General features: G+C 45.0%; 1 protein-coding gene across 1 annotated transcript in view; it reads right to left on the bottom strand.

The window, feature by feature from the left end:
- LOC137431465 (uncharacterized) overlaps positions 1-19,310 on the bottom strand; it is a 42,217-nt gene extending 22,907 nt beyond the window's left edge. The window contains exon 1 of the mRNA XM_068122814.2: positions 19,301-19,310. The gene's annotated coding sequence lies outside the window, so the exon portion shown is untranslated. The remainder of the gene's footprint in view (positions 1-19,300) is intronic.
- Between the last annotated feature and the right edge of the window lie 523 nt (positions 19,311-19,833).

The raw sequence follows: 19,833 nt of genomic DNA, 5'->3' as shown, positions 1-19,833 counted from the left end.
CACAGGTGTGGAGTCATCATCACCACCTCACGTAAGTGGCTGCGTATGGTGCGACAGGTTCATCAATCCTAACTATTTCCTAAATGACTTTAACAACTTTACATTACCCGGGGTCTTTCCCTGCCAATCCATTGGCCAACTTACACTATGGGTTCTAAAAACCAATTCCCATTGACCAAACTGTGGTGCTTCTCAATTTGGGGTCTCACTCCCCCGATTCAACACTCGGTGCCCCCGCACAATTTCGGTGGCTGGGTCGTGTGACGCTCCCAGCTGGTCCGCCCACCTGCACACCTCCACCACTGTTGTTGCCTACCGAGCTCCCCTGCTCCTCCCCCTAACCTAACTAACTGGGGAAGGCCCTCTCGCACTCTCACCCCCTCAGTGCCCTCTCTGGCACGGGCTGCCCGATCCACACCCGGGATCCTCAGGCACCCACTGACACTAACGGCTCCCAGAGCCCACCTGCGGCCTCACCTGGCCGACATCTAACAGTGGCGGAGTGCCCAACCATTCACACTCATACTAACAGGCCACACGACCAGCCAATTTCACCACACTAATGCACCCATCCACAATACCATTCTGCAACCGCACCACAAATGCCAATATCCAACCACAATTTACCTATACCTTCTAACTATTCTTTAAACTACCCTCCCCGGGTACTCGTGAAAAGGGGTCCACTCTTCCCCCATCCACACCTTCGCACCATGCACACCGCTCCGTACCACTTACTCCAACTCTCTCCACACCACTCATTCTCTGCTCCATATATTCCACACACCTGTGCTCTCATACTTGGTGCCGCCTGCACCCTTCTCTCCCCCAAAGCTCCTTCAATCATTCAATACAATGCACAACCACAATCGTTCCTCATGCACTGCTCCATACACTTCCACGCTCAAAACCATTCACAATCACCTTCTCAAGCATTGCCTAGCAATTCCTCATTACACCAAGGCCGAGAGGCACCCATCGGCTGCACCACGGACGCACCCATCGGCTGCACCACGGACGCACCCACAGGCTGCACCATGGACACATGCACCGGCAGCACCACGGACACACCCACCGGCTGCACCACGGACACACGCACCGGCGGCACCATGGACAAACCCATCGGCTGCACCACGGACACGCACACCGGCGGCACCACGGACACACCCACCAGCTGCACCACGGACACGTGCACCGGCGGCACCATGAACACACCCATCAGCTGCACCACGGACACGCACACCGGCGGCACCATGGACACACCCACCGGCTGCACCACGGACACACGCACCGGCGGCACCATGGACAAACCCATCGGCTGCACCACGGACACGCGCACCGGCGGCACCACGGACACACCCACCGGCTGCACCACGGACACACGCACCGGCGGCACCATGGACACACCCATCGGCTGCACCACGGACACGCGCACCGGCGGCACCACGGACACGCCCACCGGCTGCACCACGGACACACGCACCGGCGGCACCATGGACAAACCCATTGGCTGCACCACGGACACGAGCACCAGCGGCACCACGGACACACCCACCGGCTGCACCACGGACACACGCACCGGCGGCACCATGGACACACCCATCGGCTGCACCACGGACATACCCAACAGCTGCACCACGGACACACCCCCCGGCTGCCCCTCGGACGTACCCACCAAGCGTTCCACACACCTGTTCGTCACTTGCACCCCATGCAAGCTCATTCACTCAACACAATGTCACTCATCTCACACTTCTCACAATACGCTTCTGAATACACCTCCAACACTCACACGGCATCATCTAAACTACTTGTTGCCCTGCTAACTTAGTGCTCCCCGTCTTCCCTTTAAACTAAGCACATACCACGTCATTATCATCCACACTACCCTCTCTGCGTCCCCACTACAGGTGTCATTGTCACTACCTAATCTTAACTTCACCTAAGGTCATCTTCGCTAGATCCCTACACACAATATCCTAACCCACCCGGGCTAGTTTTCACTGCCATACACCCCATAATCTATAGCGCATTTGCCCCACTCATGGGAAGAGTGGCAGGGATGCCACCCTTACCCACCATCATACGGCGCGAGTGGGACCTTGTGGGACCACCTCGTATGTGAGTCGTTGCCCGCCTGCCGGACCCCGTGCGTCGCCCCTTGCGGGGTCAGCGCGAGGCCGAACCGGCCGGGCCCCCACAGTACATTACCCCCAAGGGGCTCCCGTGCCTCCCCTGTCCCTCTAAAAACTACCCCTGTTGGTGTCGATGCATGGGTCACGCTTCCGCAACCCGCTACCCATTCCATACCACCACAACCTTGCTCCCTCACACCTCGCACCTCTCCCATCACCGGACCCTCTCGCTCGCACCCTCGTTCCATACCCTCCGGACCAGCCATACACCTCACTCTTGGCCTCTCACGAACATCCGGGTCCATCTCGACCCCCAAGCTTATTAAATCACCTGGCGCATCATACGCACGACCATATTGGTCACCACTTACACTGGGTCCTCTTTCTCTTCGCTTCTCCTCCATCACCTGCGAATCCCTCATCCGGTTAATGAGCACATCATCACGATCCGAACACAGACTTTGGACCAATTCTTTCACTTCCTCTTTGATCTCTTTCTTATCCTCTCTCCGTCGCTTCTTAATTTCGCTCACCCCTTCTTCCACTTCGTCTAATTTCTGCTTCACCTCCTTCATCTCCTCGTGCGCCCCTTAAGTTCTTCCTCTAACTCCACCTTATTTTTTGCTATGTGCTCCCGCACGTCCCGCTCTTTAACCTCCATCACCTCTACCACCTTGTTCATTTTCCTCGTCAGGTCCTCATGTACCGTCTGACACTCTTTTTTAATTACCCAATACCCCTACGTCCTTTTTCATCTCCTTCTGTGTCGATTTTAAACCCTCTATTACCGCTGTGTTCTTCTTTACCTGGTCCCCCAACTCCTTTTGTCCCACTGTCAGTTGTTCTACTCCCAGCGTCAACTCCTCTATACCACCTTGCAATTTTACAGTCCCCTTTCTCACCTCCTTCTCCATGCGCTCCTTACAGTGCCTCACCTCCTCGCGCACTCCTCCGACCTCCTCACTCACACCTCTTCTGATCTCCTCTCCCATCACTTGCATCTCCTGCCCAGATGCCACCCTCATCTGCTCCATTTCCTCCCTGTGAGCATCCAATTTGGTTTCTACCCCCATTCTGACCCCCTCTATCTGCTGCCCCATTTTTTTAAACTTCCCTTTCCGCTTGGTCCCTCATGTCCCTCCATTTGCCTTCCATACTGTTTTCTAACCCCTCTAACCCCTTTTTCATCCCTTCCATTTGATTCTCTTGAGCGGCCATTCTGTTTTCTACCCCCATTAACCCATGTTTCACCCCTTCTATTTGATTCTCTTGAGCGGCCATTCTGTTTTCTACCCCCATTAACCCAATGTTTCACCCCTTCTATCCCATTGTCTAACCCCTCAAATTTCTTGTCTAATCCCTCAAATTTCTTGTCTAATCCCTCACCGGTACCCCTCGCTTCGTCCCTCATTACCCCCATTTGGCCCTCCAATCGCTCACCCAGTCGCTCAATTTGGCTCCCCATACTCATCTGTACAGCTGCCTGTAGCTGCGCAATGAGGGCCTGCATGTCAATCCCTCCCACTTGTGCAGTGGGCGCGGCCGCCGTAGCCATCTGCGAGGCGCCATTTTGCGCGCCCGTAACCTCGTGCGCGAGGACGCCATTTTGCGAACCTGCCGCCCTCACTGCTTCGCTCTCCTCATGTCCCTCAATTTGGTCCTGGATCGACCCTGCCTCACTCTCCTCTACCGGAACCCAGCCGTCTTGATCTGCCATAGCGCGACTTTCAAAATTCGGGGTTTTTTTTGTAAAACAAAATCAAATTTCGGTGACTTTATAATTTTGACCAAATTTTTTCCTAGATGTTTTTTTAAAATTTGGTTCGGGCCTCGAATCTCACTCCTCGACACCAATTGTTACGGACGCGGTTTGGATGTTATTTTTGACCGAGCGGTTGGTATGACCGCGACCGAACAGTTATTCCCCGACTAGACCCCGATTCCACCCAGACGTTGACCAAATCGCGCTATGCTAAATCAATGATGGAAAGGACACAACGACTGGGATAGATGAAACGACGCAAGGGTACAGTTCTCAAGACCTCCGGAGGAGGGTATAATTACAGTGGTGGAGAAAAGGGGGTAGCTTACACGGTAGTGAGGTAAAGACACAGAAGAGATAGGCACTTAAATACCGTCTTATCTTAACCCAGACAGACCACAGACAAACGGAACAAGGCTGACTTACACAGGGATTGATGGCAGGAAGGGACAGGTAGTCGATAGCACAAGGTGCACCTTGGCTCGGGGACAGGATAAAGCACGGTCCAGTCCAGAGATGCGGGGAGGCCTCACAGCGCTCGGAGGGTACGTCTTGCTTGCTCCAAGCTCAGCGCGCATCTAACGTCACCTCCCTCTTCCTGTGCATGCTCAGCGGGGAGCGACACGCCCTCGGCTGGTTGGCTCCGCCCCCCTGGGGCCGGTCCGCCGCTTCTATTGGGTGCGGGGGTTACCGGGCTCCGCCCTTGACGAGGAGCTGACAGGGAGCCCCTATTTGGTAACCCCGTCGAGCACATGTTCGATGGCGGCTCGTTGGGAAGGCCTCATGCCCTCCCAACACCCCCTACCAACCAAGCCGGAGTGAGGACGCGCACTCCCTGTGCACGCCGCCGCCGTTGCTGTTGTTGTTGTTGTTGTTGTTGCTGAACCGTGAGGAAGAGCTGCGGGGAGGTATTGGGAGGTCCTAAACTTCCTAACGGTGCCATACAATCACATTCTGGTGCAACGAAGGGTCAGAATTAATGGAAACGAGTCCTTAACTGACATAGACTAAGAATAACTAGCAAGATGTCCTATAGTTGTCTTACATGAGATGCGGTGAACCTGGGCACGACATTTAATGGGGGAAATAGGGGGAGGTCGGGTCTACAGAGTGTTGTTTACAGAAAATGGGACTAGGGAATGGGGGATTGGGGATAGTTGGGAAGTATTGAGGAAATAGGGGAATATTTACAAGCGGATATGGATGGATGCAAATCCCATATCCGCAACAATATATATATATATATATATACACATTAGCTTGGCATCGATACTGAGGAGCGGGCTTATTTTAGCTGAGGCTAATGACTGTACCTGAGTTGCTGTGTTGTCATGATTTTCACCAATCATAATACTAACAATTACTTGGCACAAATGTATTTGTTGTGTTTGTGATATTACATTTTTATCGGCAATTTCGGTTGAAGATTTAGGTTGAATGTTTTTTTTTCAAGAAAGAACCCCATAGCACATACATAGGGGAGGGGTAGGTGCAGACTGCAAGTTTGGGACGATTACACCTCACCACCACGTAATTCAAAACACCTCACCACCAAGTAATTCAAAACACCTCACCACCATAAAACACATAATAAAAACACCTCACCACTACGAAATTAAAAACACCTCACCACCACGAAATTGAAAACACCTCACAGCCATAAAACACGTAATAAAAACACCTCACAGCCATAAAACACGTAATAAAAACACCTCACCACAACGAAATTAAAAACACCTCACAGCCATAAAACACGTAAAAAAAACACCTCAGCCATAAAACACGTAATAAAAACACCTCAGCCATAAAACACGTAATAAAAACACCTCAGCCATAAAACACGTAATAAAAACACCTCACAGCCACAAAATTAAAAACACCTCACCACCACGTCATTTAAAAACACCTCACCACCAAGTAATTCAAAACACCTCACCACCACATAATTCAAAACACCTCATCACCAACTAATTCAAAACACCTCACCACCACCTAATTAAAAACACTTCACCACCACGTAATTATAAATACCTCACCACCACGTAATTTAAAACACCTCACCACCATGTGATATTAAAACACCTCACCACCACGTCATTTAAAAACACCTCACCACCACATAATTCAAAATACCTCACCACCACGTGATTCAAAACCACCACAACGTTATTAAAAACACTTCACAACCACGGAAACAAAAGTTTGAGGGAGTCGTTAAGTGACAACACAGACACTGCCCCCCAGATGTGTAGATATATACATAAACGACTATACCCGAGTTGCCGTTTTGTCATGGTTTAAACCAATCATAATTCAAACAATTATTTTGCACAAATGTATTTGTAATATACGTGATATCACATTTTATAAACAATTGAAGTTGAAAAAAAAAAATCCCCAAAAAATAATAAAATTGGAAAATTTTTCAAAGAAAAATACCCTTAGGACATACCGACGGGAGAGATATGTGCATACCAGAAGTTTGGTACGATTTCACAAAAGTTTGAGAAAGTAGTTCTGTGACAACACAGGACAAACGCTGCACAGATATATATATAGATATATTCAATCAACAATTCATAAGCCATTGATGCAAGGTAGATCCAGCTTAACATCATCATTTGTTTAAATCTGTGTGCCTGTATTTCTTCTTCTTTTACAGGATTATTAGCCCACTTCAAGTGGGGTCGCTGACACGGATCCTGCTGCACCATTTGGATCAATCATGTACTCATTCTTTATTCACAAGATTTTCTCCTTCATCTCCGCTTCCACACTTGATGACTCCATCTCCTCATCGGTCTGCCCCAGCATCTCTTTACAGGTGGTATCCTTCTCATCATCCTTCTACCCACATACTCCTTCTAATCGCATGCCCATACCATCTCAATCTACCTTCCTGTACCTTCTTGGATGCTTCAACCACTTTCACACATTCCTCTAATGTCTAATGTATTCATTCCTCACATGGTCTTCTTGCATTACACCACGCAACTATCACAGCATCCTTATCTCTGTCACATCTAATCTTTGCTCCAACGTTTTTTAAAATCATGGTCCATTTCTCCACGCTGTACAACAATGCTGCTGGCATCGCTACCATTCTGTACATCTTTCCCTTTTGTCTCATTGGCATCTTTCGATCACAAAGCACTCCTAAACCCTTCTTCCAAGTTACTCCATCCTACCAGCATCCTGATGCTTATCTCCCCATTGAGCTCACCATCCTGCTGCACTACTGACCCCAGGTACTTAAACTTCTACACCTCCTTGATATTTTCGCCTTGCTTCACCACTCCGTTTCCCTCTACCTCTTCACTACTCACTGTACATCTCATGTACTCTGTCTTTGACCGACTAATCCTCAAGCCCTGATCTTCCAATTTCAATTCTACCTCTCCCTTACGTTTGCCACACAATATTATGTCATCCACAAACACCATGCTCCATGATTCCTGTGTTCTCACATCAGCTGTCAGAACATCCATCATAATAACAATCAAAAATGGGCTCAATGCAGAGCCTTGATGTACACCAACTTCCATCATGAAACTATCTGTCTCTCCAACACTGCTCCTCACTTGTGTAGAGCACCCATTGCACATATCCTAGATCAGCTTCATACTTCTCTGGCATGGATTTCTCTCTCAAACAGTTCCAGAACTCTTGTCACGGCACTCTATCATAGGGCCTTTTCCAAGTTAACACCACTATGTAGATCCTCTTGTCTTTCTCTATGCTTTTCAACCATTTGTCTAAGGGCAAAACTCGTGTACATGGTACTCCTGCCTGGCATAAACCCTTATCTGACCATCACGTCCTCCCTCAATCCTTTGTAAAATCTTCATTGTGTACGACGTCAGTTTGATGCCACTGTAGTTGTTGCATGCTTGAACATTTCCTTTCTGCTTGTAAATCGGAACCAATATACTTTCTCTCCACTGATTCGGCATTTCTTCTTCTTCATAAAAGTTCCTGAACAGCTGGCACAAGAAGTCAACACCCTCTTCACCCAACACCTTCCACACTTCAACAGATATCTCATCTGGCCCAACTGCCTTACCATTCTTCATTCTAGCTAATGCTCGCCCTACCTCGCCCTTCTGGATGGTTCTTGTTATCCCAAGGTTTGTAGCAGGTTCTACTCTGAATTTTTGAGTTCTCTTTATTTAGAAATTTCTCAAAGTATGTTTTCTGTGTGCTTGTATTTTATAGAATTGAAATCCTCAAGGTGTCTCATTTAACTTGTCTGTCAAAAATGTCAAAAGTCATAATAGTTAGTTAAAATGTCTGCAGCAAGTTAAAATGTTGCCCCTGTCCGTAGCTCAATTGACTGTCCTCTGCTATGGGCTGGTGTCCTAACATCACGTGCATCGCTCTTGGATTCAGTGGAATCGAAAAAGCTCTCAAAATTATTGGAATATCCCATGATGAGGAAAAAGCACAGGGTCTGTTGCTGTCACATTGCAGGCAGTTGGGTGATCTCTCTGTTTTTTTAGCATCAATTTTCCAATATTGCTCCATGTGGTCTCTGTCATCCTACATTCCTTATGTACTCTAGGATACACTGGTTCTTCCAACACCTTTCTGGTTAAACTTCCAAAATCCAGGCTGACTGCACACCTCAACTCTTATTCCCTGCTTCTCCCATCTACCTTCCTGAGGCAGTTCTGTCTCCCTCTTCCCTCTAGGGCTTTAAGCAAGCCATCTCTTGTCCTCCCCCCTATTCTAACACCTGATCTTTATTACTCCATTAACCTTTCCTAACACAGCCACCTTACTTGCTAGCTTGTGTTTCCTCCCCTCCTCCCTCTCCTCTTTTCTTGTTCATTCATTCCCTTACAAGGTCCACAAAATCAAAAAAAAATTTGATGTGATTTTATTGATTTTCAAATATCAAACAAAAAACTGAATGTGGTTTTTAATTCTCACAATTTTTGAGGCGTTACAGTTTCAAAAAAAGCAGCAAATTCGGCAGGTACCACCCCCATAAAAATTACAGAAAACCTCGATGGTCATGTCATCTGTGGGACGTAACGGAGAGGAAAGGTTGTCTCAACACAGTGGATAATGGCTGCACAACTCGCTTCAGACTTGTCAGAAGGTGAATGAATGAATGAAATATGAATGAAATATGAATGATCGTTTTAACGTCAGAAGGTGAATTTGACGAATATTTTTCTCATCAATAATTCTCTGATTACGATCGTCAAAATCATTGTGTAGAAGGTGCTATAAGACTGCATGAATTCCTGGTGGAAATTGGGGATGACATCGGTCATGAAATACCTGAAGCTCAAAACAATCGGAACAACGTTGAAGAAAAACTTGGCAATAAAATCTGGACGACGTCGAACAACATCTGGAGGCATACTTCCAACAGGCTGAACAGTTTACGGTTTGTATCCCACCTATAGGCCAGATGTGGTTTCAGGCCTGAACCAAAATCTAATCAGCTTGTTATTGTCGCCGAACCAACTCATCCACCAAGTTTTGTCATAATCCATCCACAACGTTTTGAGATTTTGTGCCATATACTGTTTTTAGCCCCTGACCTGGCGTTGGCTTAGCGGTTAGGGTGCCGGCTTGGGATCCTAGGATCCTGGGTTCGATTCCCGGGCGATCGCTGAATTAACGCCAGGGGGGTCGACTCAGCCTATCATCCTTCCGAGGTCGGCAAATTGAGTACCAGCTTGCTGGGATGAATGATCCCGGTGTGTACCCCGGTTTAGAATAGGTACTCCGTATCCCTGCGCATCGTAAGAGCGTGACCAAGGGTTGGCGTCAGGAAGGGCATCCGGTCATAAAACCATGCCTCAAACAGGGAACCATGATTGTCATGGGGCCCGGAAGGCTAACCCCCGCTCTAGCGGGGGAAAAATGGCCTTAAAACGATCATTCATTCATTCATTTATATACTGTTTTTAGCCCCAACTCCCAATGGTGAAGAATCATAGAAGAAGATTTTTTTAAAATTATTGTCCCCTCTGCACACTGGATGTATAAACGCTTATTACCATATTGGATGAGACTACTCTCACAATGTACATGTAGTGAGTGATGTACAGTAGGTTAATGACTGATTGTACTGTACAACCGCCGGGGCAACAGTACTGTACGTACATGCATAAATATACGTTGATGCTGATAACAAATATGAATACAGGCAATGTACACTTATGTAATTTGGAACGGGAGGGGTTGGGGTGGGGGATCCACAAATAACATTCATTAAAATGTAAAGATTGCATATTTCTGTCAAACTATGCACCATGGTCATGGAGATTAAACATCATTCCATAGTGTTCTCCATTTCTGTAGATTATCGATCTGATTGGCACATATAAGCTATACGTATATTATTATTAGCTCTGCTATGTCTGATATGACTGTACACATGTCTAATATGTAATGCAGAGAGTTACGGATGGATTAGTAATTGGTGGTGATCATGGCCTATGCCAAATACAACATGCATTTTAAGGCCATTTTCCCTGCTAGAGCGGGCCTAGAAATGCGAAAAATCTGATTTTTCACCTTCACTCCTTCATTCCTCTTTTCTCCCGCCTCTGGAACAAACTCCCTCACTCCCTTCAATCCCACTCCTCCCTCCAGGTCTTTAAAACAGCTGTTCACCACCATCTCTTATCTTCCCCCATCCAAAACCTTGATCTTTTCTACCCCCACTAATTCACCCCAGATCCACCTTGTTTGTAATTCCAACTTCTTTCCTGGTAGTGTCCATATGTTTTATGCCTCTCCCACCCCCTTTCCCATGCCTCCCCCCCAAAGCCCTCTCCCTCCTACAGATCTCTCGATGTCTCCATGTCTCTCGGTTCCTGCTCTCAAATGTTGTGTTTGTGTCCTTCCCCCTCTCTCCCCATCTTGTCTACCGCTCCCGATGCTTTTTGTTTTATGTGTCGGTTTGTCGGTTATGTGTCGGTTTGTCGGTTTGTCTTTCTGTGTGATAAATGTTCGCGCCTTCACGAGCCTCGATCTTGTATACAAAAAAAAAAAACAAAAAAAAAAAAAACCTTACTTACTCTCAGCTTCTCGTGCTTTTATGCAGCTGTTCTGTCCTTTTTCTTCTTCTCCCTTAGATTAGAACTATCTGGAATATTAGTGGGGATCGTGTCGGCTTTCAAACGCTCGAATTTACTCATCCAAAACTCGGAATACAGGCTGGTGTCATACAAGTTACCTTCCAAATAGGCGCTGCAAATGACGCTTGAAGCAGTTGAGCCATGCCACTTTCCTCTGGTCCATTTTACCATGGCTATCCATATTTTCCTTAAATGGATCTTGTAGGAAAGCATGCATACACACACCATCTTTGGATGTATAGCTACAACAAGCAACAATACATCTAGCTGGCATTCTAAGTACTTTTTCAGAGTTCAGAGTGTATGTAGGCCACACGTAAACACAAGTCCAACAGAAAATGTATCCTTGAGATGACGTGGCGGGTCATGTGATATAGGACAATCAAATTGCCGTGTTTTGGGGGGCGGGCCAATCGAGAGTAAAAGGACACCAATAAACATCAAAATCTTCTTTCCAATATGTTTATTAAAAAAAAAAAAGAACAACGATCAAGTGTTAAGTGAGTGCGGAGTATCGTTGAGAGAGAGGAAGACAAATGATGAATTGCGAAAGATGATGGGAATATTGCCTGTGATTGATGCTGTGAAGAGGAACAGGTTGAGATGGTTTGGTCATGTATTGAGGAAGGATGAAAGTGACTGGTAGAGAAGAGTGATGGAAGTTAATGTAGAAGGAAGTAGAGGACGGGGAAGACTGAGAAAGACTTGGCTAAAGATGGTGGAAGAAGAAATGCGGGCAAGGGGGTTAACAAGGAGAGATGCAGAAAATAGGGCAAAATGGAGAAGATTGTCATGGGGACCACAAGGCTAACCCCCGCTCTAGCAGGGAACATGGCCTTAAAATGCATGTTGTTGTTGTTTGTTGATCAAGTGTTAAGTGAAGCAATGTCTATTCATTAAACCATACATTATGTTCTGTGTCTGTGGACCTTAAGGTTTGTGAAACTGTCAGTTCTACCTTGCTTTTCTATGAGCCTCGCTCCTGTACGGGCAAAGGAAAAAAAAAGAAAGAAAAAACACTGGTTTAATAATTTTTTTTAGCGATTTGGAATTTATTTGAGCAGAAGTATTATTACTCTCTTCCTCATATATGTATATATATAATCAACAACTTTAGCACCTGAACCAAACATTGATTGGGTGTATGATACCTGTAATAATCTTAGTAATGATTTCATTTGTTTGAGTAAGCACATCAATACCAGATAGGAACAACTCCAATATGTCCACAACATGGCGAACTAGAATGGCACTCATCGACGTTGTGACGTCCACCGGGTGCCTCGGCCCACATTGCTACATCATTTTACATACTTGGACCAAGTTTGATTTAAATCCCTTCAGCTGTTATCCAGTATCACATTTTTACCTGACATGACCTCTGGCCTTTGATGCTGAAATCCAATCGGTTCATCTTTAAATAATTACGTCCGCCACCTAAGGTGGGCCGAGGTTGTTTTTACCCATGGCTGTTCGTTTGTCTATCTGTGAACAGAATATCTCAAAAAGTTGCAGACAGATTTGGACAAAACATGGTGGACAGGTTGCGTGTGTGACAAGGAAGAATTGATTAAATTTGGTGAAGATTCTAATCTGGATCTTGATCAGAGCATTTTTTTCAAGTGATTCTTCACCATTGAGTAAAAAAAAAACCACCTTTAGAGGCCATTTCACCATTGAGTGATAGGACTAAAACTGATATATAGCAAGATATCTCAAAAAGTTAGGGACGGATTCTGACAAAACTTGGTAGATACCTTGGGTATGTGACAATGACCAATTGATTACATTTTTGTGAAGATTTGAATACGGATCCGGATACGTGATTTTTACAAGAGATTCTTCACGACTGATTTCGGTTCATGTCCGGATCCAGATCTGGCCGATCAGTGGGATTCAAAACAATAAAATGATCAGCCTGGCCGAGGTATACTAGTGTCAAGTTATGGTATGCATGTAACAAGTTTGGTCAAAATCCAATCACCGGTTCACAATGTAGTGCAGTCACGTAAATTTTCACGTTTAACTCATTTTCACCTTTAACGGAACCTCTGACCTTTGACCTCTGGACCCCAAAATCGAATCTGTACACATTTACATCATGATACGTACTTGTATCAAGTTTGGTCAAAATCCAAACACTGGTTCACAAGTTAGTTTGGTAACATTGACCGCGGACATTTGACCTCTTGACGCCATAATCTAATCGGTTTATCTTTACATCATTATATATACTTACACCAAGTTTGACTTGGATCCCTTCAGCTGTTCTTAAGTTATCGTGGCAACGAAAACCTATCACAGACAGACGCATGGACAGCCGGACAACCCAAAAACATAATGCCTACGGTGACTTCGTCGGCAGAGGCATAAAAAAAACGACAACCTTTGAGGTTATATTTTATCAACAAGGTGCTGAGGATATAACAGGGTGTCACTGTGGAATATTAAACCTATGAAAGGTTTATTCTTCTCATGTGATTAAAAAAGAAGAAGTGATATTTAGCGAGGCACAGAAATGAGGCATGTGTTGCATCACAAAATGTGTTGTCCCATCTGCTAGCATTAGTTGCTGGATGTTAAAGATCCCATGATTATGCCCTTACACCTTACAGAGTACGTAATCTATCGCCGGATCACTGAACAAATTCCAAATTCCTGTCTGAACATCAGTCATGGACAGCTGGTTTGTGAAAAACCTGGACCAAACAACTTCACTGACAGATACCACAAGGTGGAAATAATTAGGTGGTAGTAGTAGTAGATTATGGTGTAGTACATGCAAATGCCACAACGTTTCTGCTTTCAAACAGAAGACATAAATAATGTTTCAAACAGGAGACAATGTTTCAAACAGGGGACATAATTAGTACTTGTCTATCTGCGACGGATGGATGCACACACAAAGTATATTCAAGATATGAACAGTGGGGGATGGAATGGTAGGGGAGCTAAATTCATGAATCAACTTGGCCACCAGAGCAGAAATTGCGCAAACCCAACAAAAAAAACCAAAAAAAAAAAAAACAGATAACAGTGAAGGCCAGAAGGCAAACAGAAGAATATGATTAGGGTGGGAGCCAAGTGCTCACTCGGGAGTGGACAGAGTGGAAAAGTGGCCACAATGGCATGGGGAGGGGCTGTGCAATGAAGCCAGGGTTTGGAATGTGCAGCGTCACTGGGGACATAGTGGCGAAGGCAAGGTGGAACAGAGAAAGAGAGCGAGAGGAGACAGAAGCACCCTGACGGGGAGGGGGGGGGGGGGGTTAGACCCGACTTAACAATTCTGGAGCGAGTGAAAACACCTACACAGATGGAGAGGATGAAAATGAGAACAGCGGATGATAACGGGCAGAAGGACGGAGGGGAACAGAGGGGAGGAGGAGAGGAGAAGGATGAGGATGATGAGGAACAGTGAAGACTGGAAGAAGAGCTGGCAAACAAATAGTGGTGATGAGAGTGATGCCTCTCATGGAAAGACCACAACTATGCAAAATAGAAAACACCAATCAGACAAAAATACGAGTTAGGAGAATCAACAAAGCACTCAAGTGATTGGTACCAAAATTGTCCCTTAAAAAGGATCAACACAGTGAGCTTAGCAACGGCACTGCTCATACAAGAAAAAGTAAAAAGAAAACAACATCGCAAGAAGAGCAAACCAGCCGATACAGAGACCAGGCACCACCATGGAAACGGAGGCAAGAGACATAAAGGGAGCAACTGAAAAGGAAACGGGACAAATATAGCAATTTATGAGGGGGAAATCGAAGCTTAAAGTTTGAGGAGAATTCCAAAAAAAACAAATAAAACAAATACTAAATTGGAAATAAATATCTAGACGTAATTGCTGTTGAAAGCAAACTCAAAACAGAAATGATTGCAAGAAAGATTTTAATAAAAAAACGATGACAAAGTCAACAAAGGGAGCGGACAAAAAAGACAGGATTTAAAAAATAACTCGAAAATATTATACCGCAAACTAGGGGAAAAAAGCAAAATGTATCAAATCCCTCCCACAACCTCTCCTCATTCCAAGAAAGAAACTTTAAAATTTCCCGAAAGGAATCGATGAGGACCCAAAATAACATAACAAAAGGTGGATTCGATCCAAAACTTGGAAGAAACAAAAACCTCTGAAGTAAATGCCTTCAGTGATATTTAATGAAGCAAATAACAAAACTAGCAAAAATGCCAAACTTTAAAAGTCAATGGCTGGGAGAGAATTCCAAATTTCTGGATAAAGCAACTTGATGCTCCACACAATCACTACTCTCAAGTATTCAACAAACGCATTTATCCAAGGGGAGGAGGCCTTTGATGAGTGGCTCACACCTTTCTCATCCCAAAATCTGAAAAAAACCCAACTACTTCACAAGTATATACCGAAAACCGGTCTGCCAACAACGTCAAACTTCTGTTGGGAAATCATCGCAGAAATGATATACCATCACCGAAGACAACGGATGTAAAATAAGATACCATGGAACAATAGACCACCTCCTACTAAACAAAGCAATACTCGAAAATTGTAAAATGAGAAGAACAAAAGTATCCACAGCATGGATAGACTAGAAAAAAAGCTTTGATCGTGTCCCACATTCATGGATGATAAAATGAATGCAATTGTACAAGATCAACCCCCAAGTAAACCGAGAGAAAACAATGCAGCTTTGGAATGCCACATATCTATCTATAATTCCAGTAATCTCTGTACGTTTGTACGTTTGTACGTTTGTCTGTCTGTGACCGCTGTTTCTCGACAACCACGGGTCCGATATACTTTTCACTTGCCAGGTATATTGCTGGGGACCCGAGGATGTGCCTTTTCAAGGTTTCATATTAATCGGACAATTACTTACCGAGCTATGTACAAAAAACGATTCAACCAATCAGAGAGCAGCGAACGATCGCGTGTGCCGGCGTTGCGAATGGACCAAACCATTCCATGTAAATAGAGGGGGGGGGGGGGTTCTGTGGTCGTTGCGAATGGACGAAACCATTTCATGTAAATAGAGGGGGGGGGATTGTCACTGTACTCGCAAGCCGTTCGCCGTTCGCTTTGGCGTTGCGAATGGACCAAACCATTTCATGTAAATAGAGGGGGGGGATATAATTTTAGATAGATATATAGTACGGGCATATATATAGTACGGGCATGCCCTAGTACATTACAAAATTCGGAAGGAAAGACGAAAATACCAGGAGTGAGGATACTTTGAGGAATCTTCTAGGGAGACAGCCTTTCACCCCTCCTGTTTTGCTTGGCCCTGGACCCACTGAACAACCTCAGTAACAAGCGTTACGCCTAGGTCCCCCGTCGGTGAAGTGATGTGAGCTGACAAAGTTTAAGACGCAGAAAACATGCTATGATATGATATTTCGCTCACAAGGTTCAGACATACATGGAGGTGGCCATATTGGATTTTGACGTGGCGACCCAATTTTCAATAGCGTTCGTCCTTATGCAGAGAAACACCCACACACCAGATTAGAAGTTGGTACTTTGCTTATTTTAAGATATTCATCTCACAAGGTTCAGACATACATGGCGGTGGCCATCTTGGATTTTGACGTGGCGACCCAATTTTCAATAGCGTTCTTCCTTATGCCTAGATACACCCACACACCAGATTAGAAGTTGGTACTTCGCTTATTTTTCAAGATATTTCGCTCACAAGGTTCAGACATATATATGGTGGCGCCCATCTTGGATTTTGACGTGGCGACCCAATTTTCAATAGCGTTCTTCCTTATGCCGAGATACATCCACACACCAAATTAGAAGTTGGTACTTTGCTTATTTTTCAAGATATTCATCTCACAAGGTTCAGACATACATGGCGGTGGCCATCTTGTATTTTGACGTGGAGACCCAATTTTAAACAGCGTTCTTGCTTTTGCCTAGATACACCCACACACCAGATTAGAAGTTGGTACTTCGCTTATTTTTCAAGATATTTCGCTCACAAGGTTCAGACATATATATGGTGGCGGCCATCTTAGATTTTGACGTGGCGACCCTATTTTCAATAGCGTTCTTCCTTATGCCGAGATACACCCACACACCAAATTAGACGTTGGTACTTTGCTTATTTTTCAAGATATTAATCTCACAAGGTTCGGACATACATGGCGGCGGCCATCTTGGATTTTGACATGGCGACCCAATTTTCAATAGCGTTCTTCCTTATGCCTAGATACACCCACACACCAGATTAGAAGTTGGTACTTCGCTTATTTTTCAAGATATGCAGGTTACAAGGTTCAGACATACATGGCATCAGACATACATGGCGGCGGCCATCTTGGATTTTGACGTGGGTTGCACCCACACACCAAATTCGAATGTGGTCCTTCGCTTACGCACGCACACACGCCCGCACGCACACACGGACGGACGGACGGACACACGGACGGAGGGGAAAGCCATAGTCCCCCTTTCGCTCCGCTGAGCGACGGGGGACAATAAGCAAGGATAAGGATACATCCTGACATCAAATAAGAGAATGTCCAGAGACAAGAAAGGTGATACGTATACTTCACATGGACGATTTAAAAGTATTTGCACCAAATGACAAAAAATTGGCAGAACTCAAATGAGTGAAACAGTACTGTGACAACATTCAATTGGAATTTGGCTTGGATAAGTGTGCCAAGTGCAAATTCATAAAAGGTAGACCAACAAAAACAGACAACATAAAAATTGACACAAATACAACAATACAGGAGCTAGACAAAGATGCATCATACAAATACCTCGGAGTAGAAGAGGGCCACCAAAATCTGTCCCAAACAAATGCGCAAAACAATCACCAAACAATACCTGTGTAGAACGAGGCCGATCCTGAAAACATGCCTTTCTACAAGGAACAAAAATCAAAGCCATAAACCAACTCGCAATACCAGTATTCCAGTACAGCTGCGGAATAATAAACTGGCCACAATCAGAAATCAATAAACTGGATATCAAAACAAGGAAACTCCTCACTATCCACAAAATATTCCATAAAAGAACCACTGCTTCCCAATAATGTACCTGCCGAGCTGAGGAGGTTGTGGCCTGATGGAGCTCTTGACCAAGTGCACAGAATGACAACTGTAGGATTGGCCAAATACGTGAAAAGTGCAACAGACGACCGAATCCAATTTGTAAGCAAACATTAAGCCAACAAACCAGAGAAGGTATCCCTAACCCACCTTACAAAAAATTCCCAAAGACAGGTGCAAATGGAAGATTTCACACAACAAACCAAAACACCAAATACACCCCACCAATTGCAAAAAATATAAAAGAAAAATATAAAACGAAATGTCACAAATACACTGACAACTAGGAAAATGATAAAAGCACAGGAAGCCAGGAAGGCACAAAAATAGTTGCACAGATTTGGAGTAGACAAGGAAGGCTCTTTGGAATGGCTAAGAAGAGGTCAGCTCAACTGGGATGGAGAACAAATCATTACAAATGCCCAAGACCAAGGATGCTCCATGAATTGCCTTAAGAAAATGGCAGGACCGAGTCAATCGGGCAAGTGCAGGTTCTGCAAGGTAGAAACAGAGGGCACGAGCCACCAGCTGTCGGGATGTAACAAACTCACGTCAGAGCAGCTGTACACCCAAAGGCACAACAAAGTATGTCGAGTAATCCACCGGCACATCTGCAAAAGTCTCAATATCCCAGTCCTAGAAAACTCATGGAAACAAGAACCAAAAGCAATCACTGAAAACAAGGAAGTGATGCTCACGTATGACCTAATGATCCCATCAAGCGTGAACATCGAAAACAAAGCATTGCGTCCGGACATAGTAGTGAGGGACAAAAATAAATAAATAAACGAAGGCATTGCTAACTGAGGTGTCAGTAGCCAGCGATGTTGGCCTAAACAACGCAGACATCAAGAAAATGACCAAATAATACGCTCTCAAAAATGAAGTGAAAAGATCTTGGAAGCTGAAGAGCGCCAAAATTGTTCCAGTGATTATGTATGACATGAGTGACTCGAGTTATATTATATGCAGTTTCAAACACCAAACCACATTTATCATTCATTTGCATGAGCAATAAAAATTCTTCATGACGTGAGCTAGCACAGAAACCACAATTATAATAAGTATAAGCAACGTTCGCCATTTTAAATCGATCAAACATTTCACGCCATCGGAACAGCGCATTACAGAGGTTAATAAAATACACCGCCAAAAGTTTTTCAGTCACTATTTTAACAGCGAGGGAGATGAACGGGTTCGTGCGGATGAAGCAGAGGAACCCAGACAAGGTGATTCAGCGCATACACCACCTGGTACTCGCACAGCGTCCCCTCACCTGGTATTTCGTTCCTCCTCGACAATTATGACACGAGATCAATTCATTACCGAGACGATGTTGGCGCATAAACAAAAAGCCGTAATCGTTCGGCCATTTACGTCCGTGTCACGAAACCTCAGCGAGAGGTGGGCCTAGAAAACCAGGACGACGGACACGCGCTCACTACATGGCTGAGGAAGAAAGTCGGAAGTACCCCCGCAAGCGGAAACGTATAAATGGCGAAGAAGAAAGCCTAGAGATCGAAAACACAAAAGTAAGCAATGAAAATTAGATCGTAATGAAATAACGGATGTGGAAAAAAAAAAGGCGGAATAGATAAAAACACGAGGCTGCCACCCGGAACTACCTCAGTTTTTCTCTTAGACTTAGAGGAGCTTTCATGGTTCCTTCAGGTAAATGTTGATTGTGAATAATCAATTAATTGTTGTTCACATGTAACGAAGCAAAACTTCGGTTCAAATTTTTTTTAATCAGGCCGCGGTTGTTATTGTAGTTGTTGGACAA

The sequence above is a fragment of the Myxine glutinosa genome, chromosome 7, assembly GCF_964187855.1.
Source record: "Myxine glutinosa chromosome 7, kmMyxGlut1.1, whole genome shotgun sequence".
Taxonomy (NCBI): domain Eukaryota; kingdom Metazoa; phylum Chordata; class Myxini; order Myxiniformes; family Myxinidae; genus Myxine; species Myxine glutinosa.
This window is presented reverse-complemented; position numbering and strand designations above follow the sequence as displayed.